Source organism: Tenrec ecaudatus, chromosome X (assembly GCF_050624435.1).
Source record: "Tenrec ecaudatus isolate mTenEca1 chromosome X, mTenEca1.hap1, whole genome shotgun sequence".
Lineage (NCBI taxonomy): Eukaryota > Metazoa > Chordata > Mammalia > Afrosoricida > Tenrecidae > Tenrec > Tenrec ecaudatus.
Window position 1 is genome coordinate 52,029,124 of NC_134548.1, and position 18,032 is coordinate 52,047,155.

The 18,032-nt window shown below is 38.4% G+C and overlaps 2 pseudogenes; both read right to left on the reverse strand.

Moving 5' to 3' along the window:
* The window catches only part of LOC142433357 (sentrin-specific protease 6 pseudogene), a 28,597-nt pseudogene extending 12,820 nt beyond the window's left edge, over positions 1–15,777 (reverse strand).
* Positions 15,778–16,264: 487 nt separating this feature from the next.
* On the reverse strand, positions 16,265–16,717 carry LOC142433358 (small ribosomal subunit protein uS13-like; annotated as a pseudogene).
* Between the last annotated feature and the right edge of the window lie 1,315 nt (positions 16,718–18,032).

An 18,032-nucleotide genomic window follows, 5' to 3' on the forward strand; every position in this document is an offset into this window, starting at 1 on the left:
TGTGTGTTTTTTATTATGTTTGGTAGTGTGTTTATGCTTTCTATCAGGACCATTGAGTTTGTTCCTTTTTTGTCATTGATGGTATTAATAGTCCTGTGGTTTCTATTTTATTCTTTAATGTAATTGTGCTCCTCTTTGTATGTGGTTTGAGATATGGGTCTGTTTCATTTTTTTGCAAGTGGAAACCTAATTTTCCCAACACCATTTATCAAAAAGACTATTTCCTCCTTTAAAGTGTTTTATGGAAAATCAGGTATTGGTAGGTGCTTGGTTTTATTTGTGGATTCTCTGTTCTAATCCATTGGTCTACATATCCATCATATTACAAATATCAAGCTATTTTCATGATCATGCCTTTATAATAAGTTTTGAAATCAGGAAGTGAGAGGACTTTTACTTTTTTTCTTGGTGTGTGTGTGTTTGTGTGATTTTATGGGTTTATTTCCTTTCCATATGAAGCTGGTGATTCAATTTTTCATTTGTTTAAAGAATTATGCTGGGACTTGGATGAGAATTGGACTGAATTTATAGAGTGCTTTTGGTAATATTGACATTTTTCACTCCATTATAGCTTCCTTTACTGCTCATGGGATGTTCTTCCATTTATGTAAATTTCTTTTAGTTTCTTGTGGAAATGTTCTATAGTTTTCTTTGTATAAGCCTTTTAGTTTTTTTGTTAGATTTATTCCTAAGTATTTTCTCTTTGGGGTGGTTATTGTCATTGTTTTATTTTAATTTTTTTTCAGTGTCCTCCTTATTAATATACAAGGATCCAATTGATTTATGTTTCTTGATCTCATATTCTGATATATTGTGAAAATTTCAATTTGTTTCAGCATTTTTTATTGGTTCTCTGTGACGTTTTTATAAAATCATGGTGTCTGTAAAGAAACAAAATTTCGTTTTTTCTTCTTGCCAACTTGTAATTTTTAATAACTTTTTGATATCTTATAACTTGGGTAAGACTTCCAGGATAATATTAAATAAGAATAGTGATAAATGGCAACCTTCTCTGGGTTTCATTGGGAAGGAAAGTGCTTTCAATGTCTGTTCATTGAGTGAGATGATAGCTGCTGGTTTTTCATATGGCGTTTATTATGTTGAGGAATTTTCCTTCTATTCCTATTGTATTAAGTGTTTTTATCAAGAATGGATAATGAATTCCATCACATGCCTTTTCTGTATTGATTGATATGATTGTTTCTTTTGGTGGATTCTTTTTTAAAGATAATTTTAGGGGGGGCTCATACAACTCTTATCACAATCCATATATCAATCTATTGTGTCAAGCACAATTGTACATCTGTTGACATCATCATTCTCAAAATATTTTCTTTCTATTTGAGTCGTTGGAATCAGTTCCTCATTTCTCACCCACCCTCCCCCCTCTATCATGAGCCTTTGATAAGTTATAAATTATTATTATTTTATCATATATTACAATGCCCGACGTCTCCCTTCACCCACTTTTCTATTGTTCATCCCGGAAGAGGAGGTTATAAGTAGATCCGTGTAATCCGCTCCCCCTTTCTACCCCTCCTTCCCTCTGCCCTCCCAGCATTGCCACTCTTCGCACTGGTCCTTAAGGGATCATCTGTCCAGGATTTCCTGTGTTTCCAGTTCCTATCTGTACCAGTGTTCGTCCTCTGGTCTAGCCAGATTTCTAAGGTAGAATTGGGATCATGATAGTGGGGGAATTAAGCAGTTAGTAACTAGAGGAAAGTTGTATATTTAATCATTGCTACACTGCACCCTAACTGACTCGTCTCCTCCCCGCAACCATTCTTGTAAAGGGATATCCAGTTGCCTACTGATGGATCTTGGATCTTGTACACACCCCCCATTCACAATGATTTGATTTTTTTGTTCTTTGATGCCTGATACCTGAGCCCTTCAACATCTTGTGATCACACAGGATGGTGTGCTTCTTCCATGTGGTCTTTCTGGCTTCTGAGCTACATGTCCGATTGTTTACCTTCAAGCCCTTAAGGATCCAGATGCTATATCTTTTGAAAGCCTGGCACCATTAGCTGTCTTCACCACATTTGCTTATGTACCCATTTGTCTTCAGAGACTGTATCAGGCAGGTGAGAACACAATGATATGATTGTTTTGTTCTTTTATGCCTGATAATTGGCACCTTGTGATCACACAGATCGGCAATTCACCTTTGTTCCTTTTGAGGTCTCAGAATCCTCATCTTCATCTACACTTAGCAGATCTGCCCCATCTTTATCTATATCTCCTTCATTCGCTTCCTCGCGACCAAAGCTCCAATTATTTTTTTTAATCGTTTTATCAGGGGCTCATACAACTCTTACCACAATCCAAACATACATCAATTGTGTAAAGCACATTCAATGCCCTCATCATTTTCACAACTTTTACTCCCCCCCCAGCCCCTGGCATCAGCCCCTCATTTTTCCCTTCCCTCCCCACCTCCCTCCTTCATGAACCCTTGATAATTTATAAATTATTATTTTGTCATATCTTGCTTGTCTGACATCTCCCCTTGCCCACTCTTTTGTTGTCTATCCCCTAGGGATGAGGTCACATATAAATCATTGTAATCGGTTCCTGGTTTCCAACCCACCTCACTCCACTTTCCAAGTATAGTCACTGACACCACTGGTCTGAAAGGGATCATACACCCTGGATTCCCTGTGTTTCCAGTTCCTATCTGTACCAGTGTACATCCTCTGGTCTAGCCATATTTGTAAGGTAGAATTGGGATCATGATAGTGGGGGAGAAGGACACATTTAGGAACTAGAGGAAAGGTGTATATTTCATTATTGCTATGTTGGACCCTGACTAGCTCATCTCATCCCCAAGACCCTTCCTTATGTAAGGGGATGTCCAGTGTCCTGCAAATGGGTTTTGGGTTTCCACTCTGCACTCCCCAACTCATTCACTGGGATATCTTTTGTGTTCTGATGATGCTTGATACCTGATCCCTTCGTCAATTTCTGATCACACGGGACGGTGTGTTTCTTCCAGGTTAGCTTTGTTGTTTCAGAGCTAGATGGCCACGTGTTTACCTTCAAGCATTTAAGGCCCCAGATGCTATATCTTTTGATAACTGGGAAGCATCAGCTTTTTTTTGCCACATTTACTTATGTGCCCATTTGTCTTCAGTGATTGTATCAGGGAGGTGAGCACAGAATATTATGATTTTTTGTTCATTGATGCCTGGTAAAGGATCCCTTCGGCCCCTTGTAATCACCAAGCTAGCGTGCTTCCTCTAGAAAAGAAAGCTTGTATTCAGTTCAACGACTATTTGTTGGCCTTTAGGAGTGTTTACCTGTCCAGTGTGTTCGGGAACCTGCCCTGGCCCAAAGTCCACCTTTAACATTCCCTGTAGATCTTGCCGCTCTATTCCTTGCTGTTCTGTTGCACCACTTTACTGTTTTGTCTAGGTGTGGCGGGATCATCTAGGGCGCAATTCCCTCACTGTGTCTCCGGTGTTGTCCCCTGTAGGGCTATGGGTCAGTGAGGGACATCATATCTCATAGTGGGGCCGACCATGTGGGCTGGCTTCTCTAATTGGGGACACTTTCCTCAAGCCTAGTGGGTCAGGATGTACTCCACTCTCTCCTCCTCCCCTTTCATCGGCTCCCATGTGCTCCAATCAGATATCTCCATCTCCTGGAGCTGCAGATTCAATGAGGTCTTTTGAAATAAATTCTTCTGGGTGGGGGCAGGAACAGGTATCCACATAGTACTTGGGATTAGGGCCTGCCCCTCACACCTCTTCACTTGTTCCCTCCTCCACCCTGGCATGTTGCATTCACCTCTTGGAGCACTGGGTTGAAGTCTTGCGATAGTTTGTTGTTTTAGAAGCCTGTCTAAAACACGCCTGGTCCATATTTCCCTGTGGAGATATAAGCAACACCTTCCCCTTGGGTGGGTTAGTGCCCTGTGCCCCTGATACCCATTTCTTTATTATTAGTATTTTTTCATTTTCCCACCTCGTTTTTAGTTGTCTACCATATGTATCCCTGTATTTGGTCTGGTCTGTGCCATACTACCTGGTCCTTGGCCCAGGAAAGTTTTAATACAGCAGCTTTTCCACTATGGCCCTTTTGCATTTTTTTTTTAAAGCTTACCTCAGCGGACTCATGTAGTACTTGTCCTTTTGTCCGTGGCTTACTTCGTTTAGCATGATTTCCTCCAGTTCTTTCCATGTAGCGATGTGCTTCATACGTTTCATCACTGCTTTTTAGTGATGCATAGTACTCCATTGTATGTATGTACCACAGCTTTCGAATCCACTCGTCAGTTGATAGAAATTTGGGTTGTTCCCAACTCCTTGCGATTGTGAACTGTGCCGCATTGAACATTGGAGCACACATGTCTGGCCTTGGTTTCTTTCTTACCTCTTCTGGGTATATGCCCAGTAAGGGGGTTGCTGGGTCATGTGGTAACTCAATTTCCATCTGTCTTAGATATCACCAGATCAATTTCCATAGTGGCTGTATATACTTACAGGTCCACCAGCTGTGGATGAGTGTTCTTGTCTCCCCATTGCCACTCCAAAACTTGTTTCTTTCTATTTTTTTCAGTTGGGCTATCTTTGAGGGTGTTAGGTGGTACCTCATTGTTGTTTTAATTTGCATTTCTCTTATGGCTAAAAATCTGGAACATTTTCTGATATGTTTTTGGGCCATTCAGATGTCTGCCCCTGTGCAGGTACCAGAGTATCGTGGATTTTACTAATAAGGCCTTTGTGTGATGTGTCATTGCTAAAGATGTTTTCCCAGTCCGTGGACGCTGTTATTGCTCTCCTGGTGAATTCTTTCCATGTACACAGGTGTTTTATCTTCATTATATCCCATTTGTCAATATGTTTCTCTTCTGTGTTTGTGTCCTTTCCTGTTTCTGATAGCCTGTGTATTCCCTGTGCCAAAGTTCTCGAGTTCATCCCAGTTCCTTCATTGATGGCCCTAATAGTTTCAGGTTTAACTTCAAGGTCTCTGATCCTCTTAGAGTTTCTTCTTGAGCATGGAGTGAGATAAGGTTCTTGCTTCATTTTTCTGCAGCTAAATATACATATTTTTCCAGCAGCACTTGTTAAAAAGGGCATCTGCTTCCCTTTGGATATTGTTGGGGCCCTTATCAAAGATCAGTTGTCTCTATGCTGATGATTTTTTTCTGGTTTTTCAGTTCTTTTCTATTGGTCTGAGTATCTGCCATTGTACCAACACCATGCGGTTTTGACCATGTGGTTGTATAGTGTGTGCTAAATTCAGGAAAAGCAAGCCCTCCTACTGTATCCTTCTTTTTGAGCAGTTCTCTGCTAATTCTGGGCTTCTTCCCTCTCCATATGAAGTTGGCAATCAGCTTTTGCATTTCTTTGAAGGAAGATGAGTGTAGTTGTATCGAGATTGCATTAAACTTATAGAGTGCCTTAGGCAGAACTGACATCTTGACTATATTGAGCCTTCCAATCTATGAGCCTGGGATATTCTTCCATTTGTTGAGGTTGCTCTTGGTTTCTTGTAATAGCATTCTGTAGTTTTCCGCATATTGACCTTTTGTTCTTTTAGGCAGGTATATCCCTAGATATTTCAATTCGTGTTTGGCTATTGTGAAGGGTACCACCTTTTTGATCTCCTCTTCTGTGGTCTTATCCTATGTGTGTAACAGTCCAATGGACTTCTGTTTGTTGATCTTGTATCCTGCTCCTCTGCCAAACTCCTTTACTGCTTCCAGTAGTCCCCTTGTGGAACTTTTGGGATTTTCCATATATAAAATCATATCATCTGCAAATAATATTTTCACCTCTTCCTTCCACAGAGGAAAACATTTGATGACTTTTCTTTGCCTTATGCTGTTAGCTAACACCTCCAGCATGATAGTAATTAAGAGTTGGGACAAGGGGCATCTTTTCTGGTCTCCTTTTTCAGTGGGATTGTGTTAGTCTTTTCTCCATTGACTACCACATTGGTCGTTGGTTTTTCATATATAGCTTGTATTGTCTTGAGGAATTTTCCTTCCATTCCAAGCTTCTCAAATGGCTTAAACAGGAATTGGTGTTACATGTTGTTGAATGCTTTTTCTGATTCTGTCCTTATTGTCATGTGGATTTATAGTTTTTCAAACTACAATTATATTTAAAACAACCATCTCTCTTAGACTCTGAGCTCGCCAAAGGTATTCCGCCTCATGGTCTGATCCACCGCCACCTTCTCGGCTTCCCTACTTCTAGCCCAGTGAAATTATTATTATTTTTGTATCTTACACCCACTGCTGTCTCCTTTAAGCCCCACATTTCTGTTGTTCATCAAGGCTGGTGGTTTTTGTTGCTCATCAGGTAATTCTGAAATTTTGGGGGTAATATTTAATTTTTTATATTTACATTTAAGAACATCCATTTGAAATCTATTTTTTTGCCAATGGCTTGGAATGGGGCTCTATTTATTTGTCCATGAAGAGATAATCAAATGTTTACATATTGCTGATTAAATAGTTTAACATGTCCTCAATGACCTATAAGGCTCTCTAGTTATCCTTTCTCACAGATTTGGCTCTATTCAATTGCATTTGTTTTGCTGCTCATGTGCTCATGCCATTTTTGTATTGTACACAGAAATTTCCACACAACCTTTCATCCCCAGCAATGGCCCAATAGGTGTCTGTCTTTATAGTTATACCTTTTCTAGATATTTCTTATACATAGTACCATGAAATACAGATTATTTTGCGTGTGCCTTCTGTTAGCATATTTTATGTTAATCCACCTTTCATATATAACAACTTATTCCCTATATTCTAAGTACTATATTATTGTGTATGTATGTATGTATGTATGTGTACACACACACATACATGCAGAATTTTGTTTATCTTCTCCCTAACTGAGGTACAGTTTGGTTGTTTACAGTTTTTTCTTATTATGAACAATGGTGCTGTGAGCGTTTGCATATAGGTTTCGGGGTGAACAAATGATTCATCGCTCTGGCATAAATACTGAGGTGTGGAATTGCGGCACTTTATAGACATTGTGTATATAAAATGTTTAAAGGAATTATAAAAGTGTTTTCAAAGGCAGATAAGCTATTTTGCATACTCACCAATCGTGTCTGAGAGCGTGAATTTCTCTACATCCTCACCAATATTTTTCATTTTCTATCACTGTGAGCATCGCTGATTTAGTTGCATGTGAATTTAAATCACTTTGCGATTATACTTTGCCAATTATGCATGTTAAGTATATTGTCACGTGTGTATTGGATTGGATATCTATACATAATCTTTTTTGGAATGTCTGTTCTTTTCCTCATTTAAAAAAACGAGGAAAAAAGGTTACGTAGCGTAATTTATCATTTAAAAAAGGTTTTATGGAGTATGGTTTTATTTCATAGATAAAATATCTCCTGAAGTCATGATTACAAATATTTTCTCATATTTCCTTCTTGAAGTGTTGTAGCTTTAGCTCCCAGCTTTAGGTATATGATAAGTTTTTTAGTGCATTTTTGTGTATTTTGTAAAATAGAAGTTTAAGTTCATATTATATATGGCATTGTGTTAGACAGGGTTCTCTAGAGAAAGAAGACCAAGACATGCATGATTTAAGATGGAAAGATAGATTGGTAGATACAATATAAGAAATGAACAGCTCATTAGTCCACAGAGCAGTACAAAGGGCAGAGTGCACTCACTTCTGCGAGACAATTCATACAATGGCAGTACTTCAACTCATGAGGTCTGCTGGGTGCAAGTTAATGAAGCAGACAGCTGAATCTTCTGTAGAACTATTCAGACAATCCAGCCACAGGTAGCAAACAGCAGGGCAGGTCACCAACAGTCATCCAGATGACATGGTCCCACCTTCCAGAGTTCAAGTGATGTTTACACCAGCAGTATGGTCAAGCAGGCCTTGAAGGAACCTCAAACTATAGCGACACAGTCCATGTGTTGGGTGTCCCACAGGTAATGTAGCTCACACGCTGAGGCAACGAACTAGCTAAGGCAGCCACACACTGGTCCAATCACCAAAGAGCAAGAGACAAGAAAGGCAAGGCTCTTGGAGCCATTTATCTCTCGCCCTTCTATTAAAATGCCCTTGAAATAACCCCATGTGTTCACTGGTTGGCACAATAAACCTACCAATCACAGGCATATAACCAAAAAATGGTTGAAGGCTATTCCCTTCCCATTATATTACTTGGTACCATGGTTTAAAATCAATTGATCTTAAATACACAGGTATCTTTCCTTTTAAAATTATTTCCTTGGATATTTCCCGCCATGGATCTTATGTCTATCCTCATGTTAATACTGTGATGTCATGATTACTGTGGACTTGAAAAGTTTTAAAAGCAGGAAATTAAGTCTTTCTACTTTACTCTTTGATTTCAACTTGTTAGTAATTCCATATTCTTTACATTTATATTGAGATTTTATGGTAATTTTCTATTTACTTTAAAAATAATATTTTATTGTGTTCTGGTGAAAATTTACACATGTTCATTTCCCCCTTGACAATTTCCACACATATTGAAAATGACATTACTGATGTTTTTCACATTGTTTCAATATTCCTATTAATTATGTTACCATTTTTCCATTTCCAGTACTCTTGTTTGCCTTTCCTTTCTTATTTTGTCTTCATTGTTTTGGATTAAATGTTCACTTTTTGACTCATGCAGGTGTTTTTTTTACAATAATATTCATCTAACAGGATCTATTGGGGGGGGGCGGTGTCAAGGTATCGCATGATGATAGCCCAGAGAGTCCTCTGGCCTCAGGTGGCCCAAGTAGTCTGGGAATATTTAAGAATTTTTTGTTTGTTCTATATTTTTCTACCATACTAATCAGAGATGTTTATTGCGTGCCCCTGCGTCCATCAGATAGCTCAAGGTGGAACCTGGGCACCATTTAGCTCTTCTGTTCTCAGAGTAGTTGAGGTCTTAGACCATGTAGTCTATTAGCTTTGTAAACTTGTGTCTCATCACATGTTGATCACTTTCTTACTATTTCTCCTACCCAGGAGAGATCCATAGTTGTATCTTAGATGACCTTTTGCAGGCTTTTAGAGCCCGAAGCCCTACTCATCTCATCGGGCTTCAGAACATGAACTTTGTGAGCTATATGAGAGGGCTTCAAAAAGTTTGTGGGAAAACGAAGCTAAAAGATACATAATCGCTGAAGACTAAAAATGGACATATCTGCTGTTAGGTAAGTAGGTCCTGGGATATGGAACCCTGATAAAAAGGGGGGACTGGACAGCTGGATTATAATTTGTCCTTCTCAGTATTGAACAGAGCAATATTCTGTAATCTGTGTCAGGATCTCTGTTAGACTTCGGACTATTTGTATGCTACCTCTTCTCTCTCTCTCTCTCTCTCTCTCTCTCTCTCTCTCTCTCTCTCTCTCTCTCTACCTCTATCTTTTATCTCTACAAGATAGGCTGGTGAGGCAATCCCATGGAGACAACAACAGTGGAACCAAAGGTTGTGGCGTAGGCATGGTAAGGCGAAGGCAGGGGAGGTGAGTGGTGAGCCTGTAATGTTGGGGATAGGAGAATATTAAGGGTTTGAATTTGATGGCGAGGAGGGTGTAGCTTTTGTGGTGGTGTCTGATCAATCTAATTATATCTGAGAGGAATTACTGAGAGGGGAATGATGGGTAAACGTGAGATTGAGGCAGGTGGAACGAAAAAAGAAGAACGAACAAAATATACATAGATGTGGACATATGTAAATATCTAAATATTGCTCTAGTTGTTTATGTGTGTATATATGCAAATGCAACAAGAAGCAGATGGACACTGGGCCTGCACTTAAATATTTTTGGTATAAGAATAGTTTATTCTACTAATGTCTTATTGTATGATAGTCACCATCCTGAGATGATCACAGAATACAAAATGGGTGCATATGCAAATGTGGTGAAGAAAGTTGATGTACATTAGAGAAACAAAGCCACAGAAACTCATATGTATAAGAGAGAGTTTTATTTAAAGGGTAAGTGCACAGCATGAAAACATTACCACCCAGAGCTGCCCAAGCCTACAAGTCCAACATTAACCCATATGTCCGACACCAATCCACAAAGTCCTCCTCCATCTCACAAAACAGACTCAATGACACATAGTGCAGGAGAAAAGCCTAATCAGTGAACATGTAAGCATCTCATCACTGACAGGGGTCTCCACACGGCTTCTCCAGCACCCAGTGCTGCATCAGGTTAGGTCTACATGACTTTTTCTCAGGGATGTCTTACAGGAAGTGAGCCTTGCCACCTGAAGCAGGGAACCAGGTAAGGCAGCTGCACCCTGGTCTAACCACAGGAAGCAAGAGACCGGAGAACTAGAAAGGAGAGGCTCACTGCGCCATTTATCTCTCCGCGCTTCAACGACACCACATGTGTTTATCGACCAGGTAAGCACAATCAACTAACTCTCTCACTGGCTATTAAAAGATACAGCATCTGGGGCCTTAAAGGCTTCTAGCCAAACAAGCAGTCATCTAGCAGGGAAGCAACAAAGCCCATATGGAAGACGCATTCCAGCATGCGTGATTATGAGGTGTGAAAGGGAGAAGGTATCAAAAGTTCAAACACAAGCAACCAAATCTATGTGAAGGGGCATGGATGTGGTGGAGGACAAATCCCACCTGTAAAATAATTGGAACTGGATGATTAAGCCAGTGTGTGGTATATCACTGATTGAACATATAACTATCCTCTATTTAAAAATATTTTCTCCCCCATTATAGATTTTATTTTATTCACCACATTAATCATGTTAGACTGGTATATGTTCATTCGTATAATTAGGATCATTCAATCCATGAAAGTCAAGATGGATAATCCTTAAGAAACCACTAACAGGAGTAATGGTTCCCTGAGGGTACAGGAAGGGGGTGGGGAGAAGGGTGGGAAGGGAGGCTGATAGCCTGGATGACAGTATAACTCTGCTGGAGGGGAGTGAACAACAGAATAGGTGAATGGATATCTTGGATGGCAAAATAACTATGTAACTATATAGGGGTTTCTTGGGGTAGGGTGGGGGAGGGAGTGGATAAAGGAGAGCTGATGTCAAGGGGTTCAAGAAGAAAGAAAATATTTTCAAACTGATTGTGGTAGCAGTGGCACAAGAATGTGTGTGCGACGTGATTGAATTATAGTATGTTGTGGTATCTCTAAGAACTCCCAATAATACGTTGTTTTTTGGAGAAAGTGTTTTTATTTATTGTAGCCAACAGTGATTCGAACTAGTCCCCAAATAGCACATGGAATCAATACAAACATGTTATATACATTTGACTTCTATTATGCTTTATCCCTTCTTCCGTTGGGCATTTTCTTCCCTATTTAAAAAAAAACACTTTTATTTATTAAAAATAAGTTTTTTGGCGTGCACTTCACAAATCATGCAATTAAATAGTTGAAGAATGTTAACAAACATTGGGCAATCATCACCATAATCAATTTCAGAACATTTTCGTCTCGTACTCATTACAGTTAGCCTCCCACTCCCATTCAACCTCCCCTGCAGTGTCTCCACGTAATTATTAACCCAGTTATTGTGTCTACAGATTTGCCTATCTGAGATTTCATATTCATAAATTCACACAAAACACCAACTGGAAGCAAGCAAACAAAAACCCAACATCAATGACAAAACACAACAGAAAAATCTTAATCAAAAAGAAGGTAGAAAATATTAAAAACTGAAACAATTTTAAAGTGGGTCAAAGGGAAATCAAATGTTAGTTATTACATTTTAACCTAACTACACCTGCCATAATCAACATACAGCGCTCTGATAGCAAGGCCATTCACTTCCCTCCACTAGCATCAGCGGGTTTCACTGGAAGGAACCAATGTGGGGACCTTACAAATGGCTTTTGAGTTTTCACTGTCACCTATAGCTCTCTGTAAAACAGGTGCTCATAATTTGAACTGTGATACCATTCCATTTTTAATTTGCATTTTCCTCTCTAGAATCTAGGTTCTCTTTTTCCTCTTTTTCTGAAGCCTTTATTATTATTGTCAATTGGTAATTAATACATGTATCATATCATTTCATAGTTCAATCATGTCCAGTATAATTGTACATTTGCTACCACAATCAGTTTCCAAACATTTCTTTTCTACACGGACTCCATGACATCGACTTCCCTTCCTCGCACCAACCCCACTGTACCCCTCTGCCCCAGAATCCCTTACTCTACTTGCTCTCTCCTAAACCTGGGCTTCTTATACCGATACATGAAAAAAAGATATAACACAACTTCAAGAGAATGATCCTCAGTGACCGGTCTCTTCAGACACCCCCATATACGTACAAGCAGAAACCAAACAAAACAAGGACAAAAGTGTCGTATTCTTAAATGGCCTCTGCCCTCTATTTTGTCTTCTGTCTTGTGGGTGTTTTTCATTATGTTTGGTAGTATGTTTATGCTTTCTATCAGGACCATTGAGTTTGTTCCTTTTTTGTCATTGTTGGTATTAATAGTCCTGGGATTTCTATTTTATTCTTTAATGTAATTGTGTGCTCCTCTTTGTATGTGGTTTGAGATATGGGTCTGTTTCATTTTTTTGCAAGTGTAAACCTAATTTTCCCAACACCATTTATCAAAAAGAATATTTCCTCATTTAAAGTGTTTTATGGAAAATCAGGTATTGGTAGGTGCTTGGTTTTATTTGTGGATTTTCTGTTCTAATCCATTGGTCTACATATCTATCATATTACAAATATCAAGCTATTTTCATTATCATGCCTTTATAATAAGTTTTGAAATCAGGAAGTGAGAGGACTTTTACTTTTTTTCTTGGTGTGTGTGTGTGTGTGTGTGTTTGTGTGATTTTATGGGTTTATTTTATGTTTGTTGATCTCATATTCTGATATATTGTGAAAATTTCAATTTGTTTCAGCATTTTTTATTGGTTCTCTGTGACGTTTATATAAAATCATCGTGTCTGTAAAGAAACAAAATTTTGTTTCTTCTTGCCAACTTGTAATTTTTAATAACTTTTTGATGTCTTATAACTTGTGTAAGCCTTCCAGGATAATATTAAATAAGAATAGTGATAAATGGCAACCTTCTCTGGGTTTCATTGGGAAGGAAAGTGCTTTCAATGTCTCTTCATTGAGTGAGATGATAGCTGCTGGTTTTTCATATGGCGTTTATTATGTTGAGGAATTTTCCTTCTATTCCTATTGTATTAAGTGTTTTTATCAAGAATGGATAATGAATTCCATCACATGCCTTTTCTGTATTGATTGATATGATTGTTTCTTTTGGTGGATTCTTTTTTAAAGATAATTTTAGGGGGGGCTCATACAACTCTTATCACAATCCATATATCAATCTATTGTGTCAAGCACAATTGTACATCTGTTGCCATCATCATTCTCAAAATATTTTCTTTCTTTTTGAGTCCTTGGAATCAGTTCCTCATTTCTCACCCACACTCCCCTCTCCCCCTTCTATCATGAGCCTTTGATAATTTATAAATTATTATTATTTTATCATATATTACAATGCCCGACGTCTCCCTTCACCCACTTTTCTATTGTTCATCCCCGAAGAGGAGGTTATAAGTAGATCCGTGTAATCCGCTCCCCCTTTCTACCCCTCCTTCCCTCTGCCCTCCCAGCATTGCCACTCTTCGCACTGGTCCTTAAGGGATCATCTGTCCAGGATTTCCTGTGTTTCCAGTTCCTATCTGTACCAGTGTTCGTCCTCTGGTCTAGCCAGATTTCTAAGGTAGAATTGGGATCATGATAGTGGGGGAATTAAGCATTTAGTAACTAGAGGAAAGTTGTATATTTAATCATTGCTACACTGCACCCTGACTGACTCGTCTCCTCCCCGCAACCATTCTTGTAAAGGGATATCCAGTTGCCTACTGATGGATCTTGGATCTTGTACACCCCCCCATTCACAATGATTTGATTTTTTTGTTCTTTGATGCCTGATACCTGAGCCTTTCAACATCTTGTGATCACACTATCTGGTGTGCTTCTTCCATGTGGTCTTTGTTGCTTCTGAGCTAGATGTCTGATTGTTTACCTTCAAGCCCTTAAGGATCCAGATGCTATATCTTTTGAAAGCCTGGCACCATTAGCTGTCTTTACCACATTTGCTTATGTACCCATTTGTCTTCAGAGACAGTATCAGGCAGGTGAGCACACAATGATATGATTGTTTTGTTCTTTTATGCCTGATAATTGGCACCTTGTGATCACACAGATTGGTGTGCTTCTTCCATGTGGACGTTGTTGCTTCTGAGATAAATGACCACTTTGTTACCTTCAAGTCTTTAAGACCCTTGACACTCTATCTTTTGATAGCCAGGCATCTTTTGATGGATTTTCTTGATAGATTTCATTGACTATTTTCTAATATTAAACCATCTTTGGATACTTGGTATGAATCTCACTTGATCATGGTGTTTTAAAAAATGTTTTGCTGAAAATCTTAGCTGGCAGCTTTTTGAAAAATTTGACACCTATATTTACAAGAGATATTGGTCAGAAGTTGTCAAATCTGATGTCTTCGAATGGCATAGTTATTAGGTTCATACTTGTTTCACAAAATGAGTTTAGTAATATCTTATCCTTTTTAAAATTCTGAAATTGTTTATGTAGAATAGGTGTTAACTATTCTCTAAAATCAGGCATCCTCAGACTCTTTAATCAGGGGGCCAATTCACTTTCCCTCAGACCAATTGGAGGGGCGGACTATAGTTTTTAAAGAAAAAAATCTGTGAACAAATTCCTATGCAAACTGCACATATTTTATTTTGAAGTAAAAAAAAATAAACGGGGCAAAAACACCCGGCGGACTGGATAAATGTCCTTCAGTGGGCCACATGTGGCCCACGGACCTTAGTTTGATGACGCCTAAATGATTAGTAGATTTCCCCTGTAAAACCCTTTGGTCTCAGACATTTTTATTTTGAAGTTGAGGTTTTATAGACCTCTCTGTATAATTGTAGGTAGGTAACGGGTTTCTAGGAAAAACTTACACTTCTAGATTTTCAAGTTTGTTGGAATACACCTTTTTCATAAATTGTATAATTATCTTTTTTTTCAGTTGGTTCTATTGTGATATCACCATTTTCATTTTTTATTTACAATGTTTGCTTTTTCTCCTTTACCTTTGTTAGGTTCGCACATGGCTTATCAATTTTGTTAATCCTTTTGAAGAAACAAGTTCTTGTTGAATTTTCCTACATTTAATCTATTCCTGATTCATTTATTTCTGCTCTAATGTTTTTATTCCTTGTCTTTTAGTGTCTGAGAGTTTATTGTTCTAATTGTTTTAGATGTAGTGTTATGGTGTCTGTTTTAATCCTTTCTTCCTTTGTGATGCGAGTACTTACTGTTAAAATTGCCCTCTCAGTACTGCTTTTGCCATTTAACAGATTGTGGTATGCTGCATTACATTCTCATTTGTTTCAAGAAATTTCTAAATTGCATTCTTTATTTCTTCAGTTACTTGGATGTTTTAAAGTAGAACATTGTTCAGTTTCCATATAATTGACTTTTAGGTCAATTGTCGTGTACTTGATATCTAATTTTATAGCATTGTGATCTGAAAAAATGTTTTGTAATATCTTAATGTTTAAAATGTATTGATGCTTGCTTTGCGGCCTAGTGTATAATCTATTCTGGAGTATTATATGAGCACTGGGAATGATGCATATTATGCTCTTTTTATGTGTTGTGTATAGGTCTAAGGAATCAAGTTGATTAATTACATTCTTACTTCTTCTATATCTTTATTGATTTTCTTTTTTTCATCTGTTTTCGTCATAAGTGATATATTAACATTTCCTGGTATTATTGTAATATAGTCTTTTCCTCTCTTTAATTATGTAAGATTAATGTATTTTGAGGTTTTTCTTTGCATACGTAGATGTTTATTTTGTTATGTCTACTTGTCCAATTTCAACTCCCATCGGTATACAATGTCTCTCTTGATAGTTTTTACTTTGATATCTATTTTTTCAAAAATTAATATTACTTCTGCTTTCTTTTGACTACCGTTAGTTTGATATTTTTTATATTTTGATTTTTAGTCTGTTTTTTGTCTTTAGAGCTGAGATGAGTTTCTTATAAGCAGCATATTAATAGCTCAAGTGTTCTCATCCATTCTAACAATCTTTGTCTCTTAACTAGTAGATCTTATACATTTACATACAATGTTATTATCGATGGGTATGATTTTAATCTTACCACTTTGTTATATATGTTTCCTTTTTATGTATAAACTACTAATTAATAGACAAGGTTGATAGGCTTTAGTTCATCTTAGACAGTCCACGCGTTTGACCACGGCAGTCAGTGGTCTTGGTGTGCTGACTTTGATGTCAAAATCCCAGAGGTGGCACAGCCCTCTGTGGGCCCCCAATGTTTCACATTGCTCCAGATGTCACAGACCCTGTTGTCCAGATGGTTGGCCAGGACCTGGCTGGATTTGCCATTGTTAACATCTTTCTGTCTATTCACGAACCAGTCTGGAATCTTGTATGGCAGTGGATTCTGGAGGATGGTGATCACCCCCTCAACCTCATCTTTGGTGAGCTCCCCTGCTCTCTTGGTGAGGTCAATGTCTGATTTCCTCAACATGAGCATATCTTCGCCCCACACCCTTCATGGCAGTGAAGGCAAAGGCTATTTTCTGCCCCCCATGTATTGTTAGTCTTGAGCACTTACAAAATGTGCTGAAAATTCGCAGGGATAACTAGAGACATGGCAGTAACAGGGCGTTGATGCGTAGACCTCCGGTGAAAGAGCATTTTGGTATATTTTTATGATGTTCATTTCCTTGTTCATCATGATTTTCGATGCTGATTTCCATTTTCTTATGTTTTTTCTGTTCAACTTTTTCCTGTTTTTACCTTACTGTTTAAGAACATTTTATGATTTTCCCTTTTTATTTTGTTGAAGTTATAGAATTTTTTTGAGATCAGTTTGCTTTTAATTACTCTCTTTCCAAATTTAAGGCGGTTTCTTGTCTTTTGTTAACTACTCAGTATCTTCTCCATTCGACTAATATCTGCTATGTTTCTTCTCTTCCTTTATTGTAAGTACTGTATTACAGTATTGCAAGGTGAAGCCTGCCCCTGGCACATCATCACGGGCCCGGTAAGTGCAATTGTACAGCGATAATAATAAAGATCATAGTAAAGTCATAGGGAGAATGAGAGATAAAAGAGGCAGAAATAAAGGAGTCAGACACATTTCATGGGAGCATTTCTCAACTGAGGCTCAATGATGATTCACGTGGACAGAGAGAGATTTAATGCTAACCAAGGCTTTTATATTCTCTGGGGACATGTAAGCCCCCTAATTACAGGAGAAGACATACGTCACAGGAGAAGGTTGTGATATAGGTAATACAATAATGGGAAGGGGTGACCTGGGGGTATCCACCCAATAGGACGATGAGGGATTGGGGGTATAAATGTGTCAAGATGGGCAGATCCTAGATTCAGGATGGCAGCCTAACTTGGATGTGACTGAGATGGTTTGATCTGTTCCCTGGCTCAACTGATACAGACCATAATCAGTAGGGTGTGAGATCCACCTCTAGGAACCAAATCAATGACTGCAAACCTTTAGGGAGAAGTAATCCTTTGTCCTTAACATCAGGGAGCTGGGTCTACCTTAGTCTGGTGACTGAATGCCTCCAGGGAAGCTGTCTGTAAGCATCTGACCTCCCCCCATATGCTAGCCAAAAGCCCCTAATGCTTTCCATGTCTTTGGGGGAAACAAAGCTGGGGAAAAGTCTCTTTATAATCCCACACCATATTGTTGTCTTTATTGCAGAATGTTACCTGAGCTTCCCTATGTTGAATTGTACCATTTTGTTTCACTCTGTGTGTTACTTATGGAGGATGATTTCTTAAAAATTACATCATATATGTTGATCTTTGGATGCAGTATATTGTTGATTCTCTGTTCAAAGAACCAATGTCAGTGTTTTTTGTAAGGTTGGCCTGTTCTCACAAAATCCTTCTCTTCAGCTAATTTCTGGAGCACTGGGGAAAGGGGCATCTCTGCAGA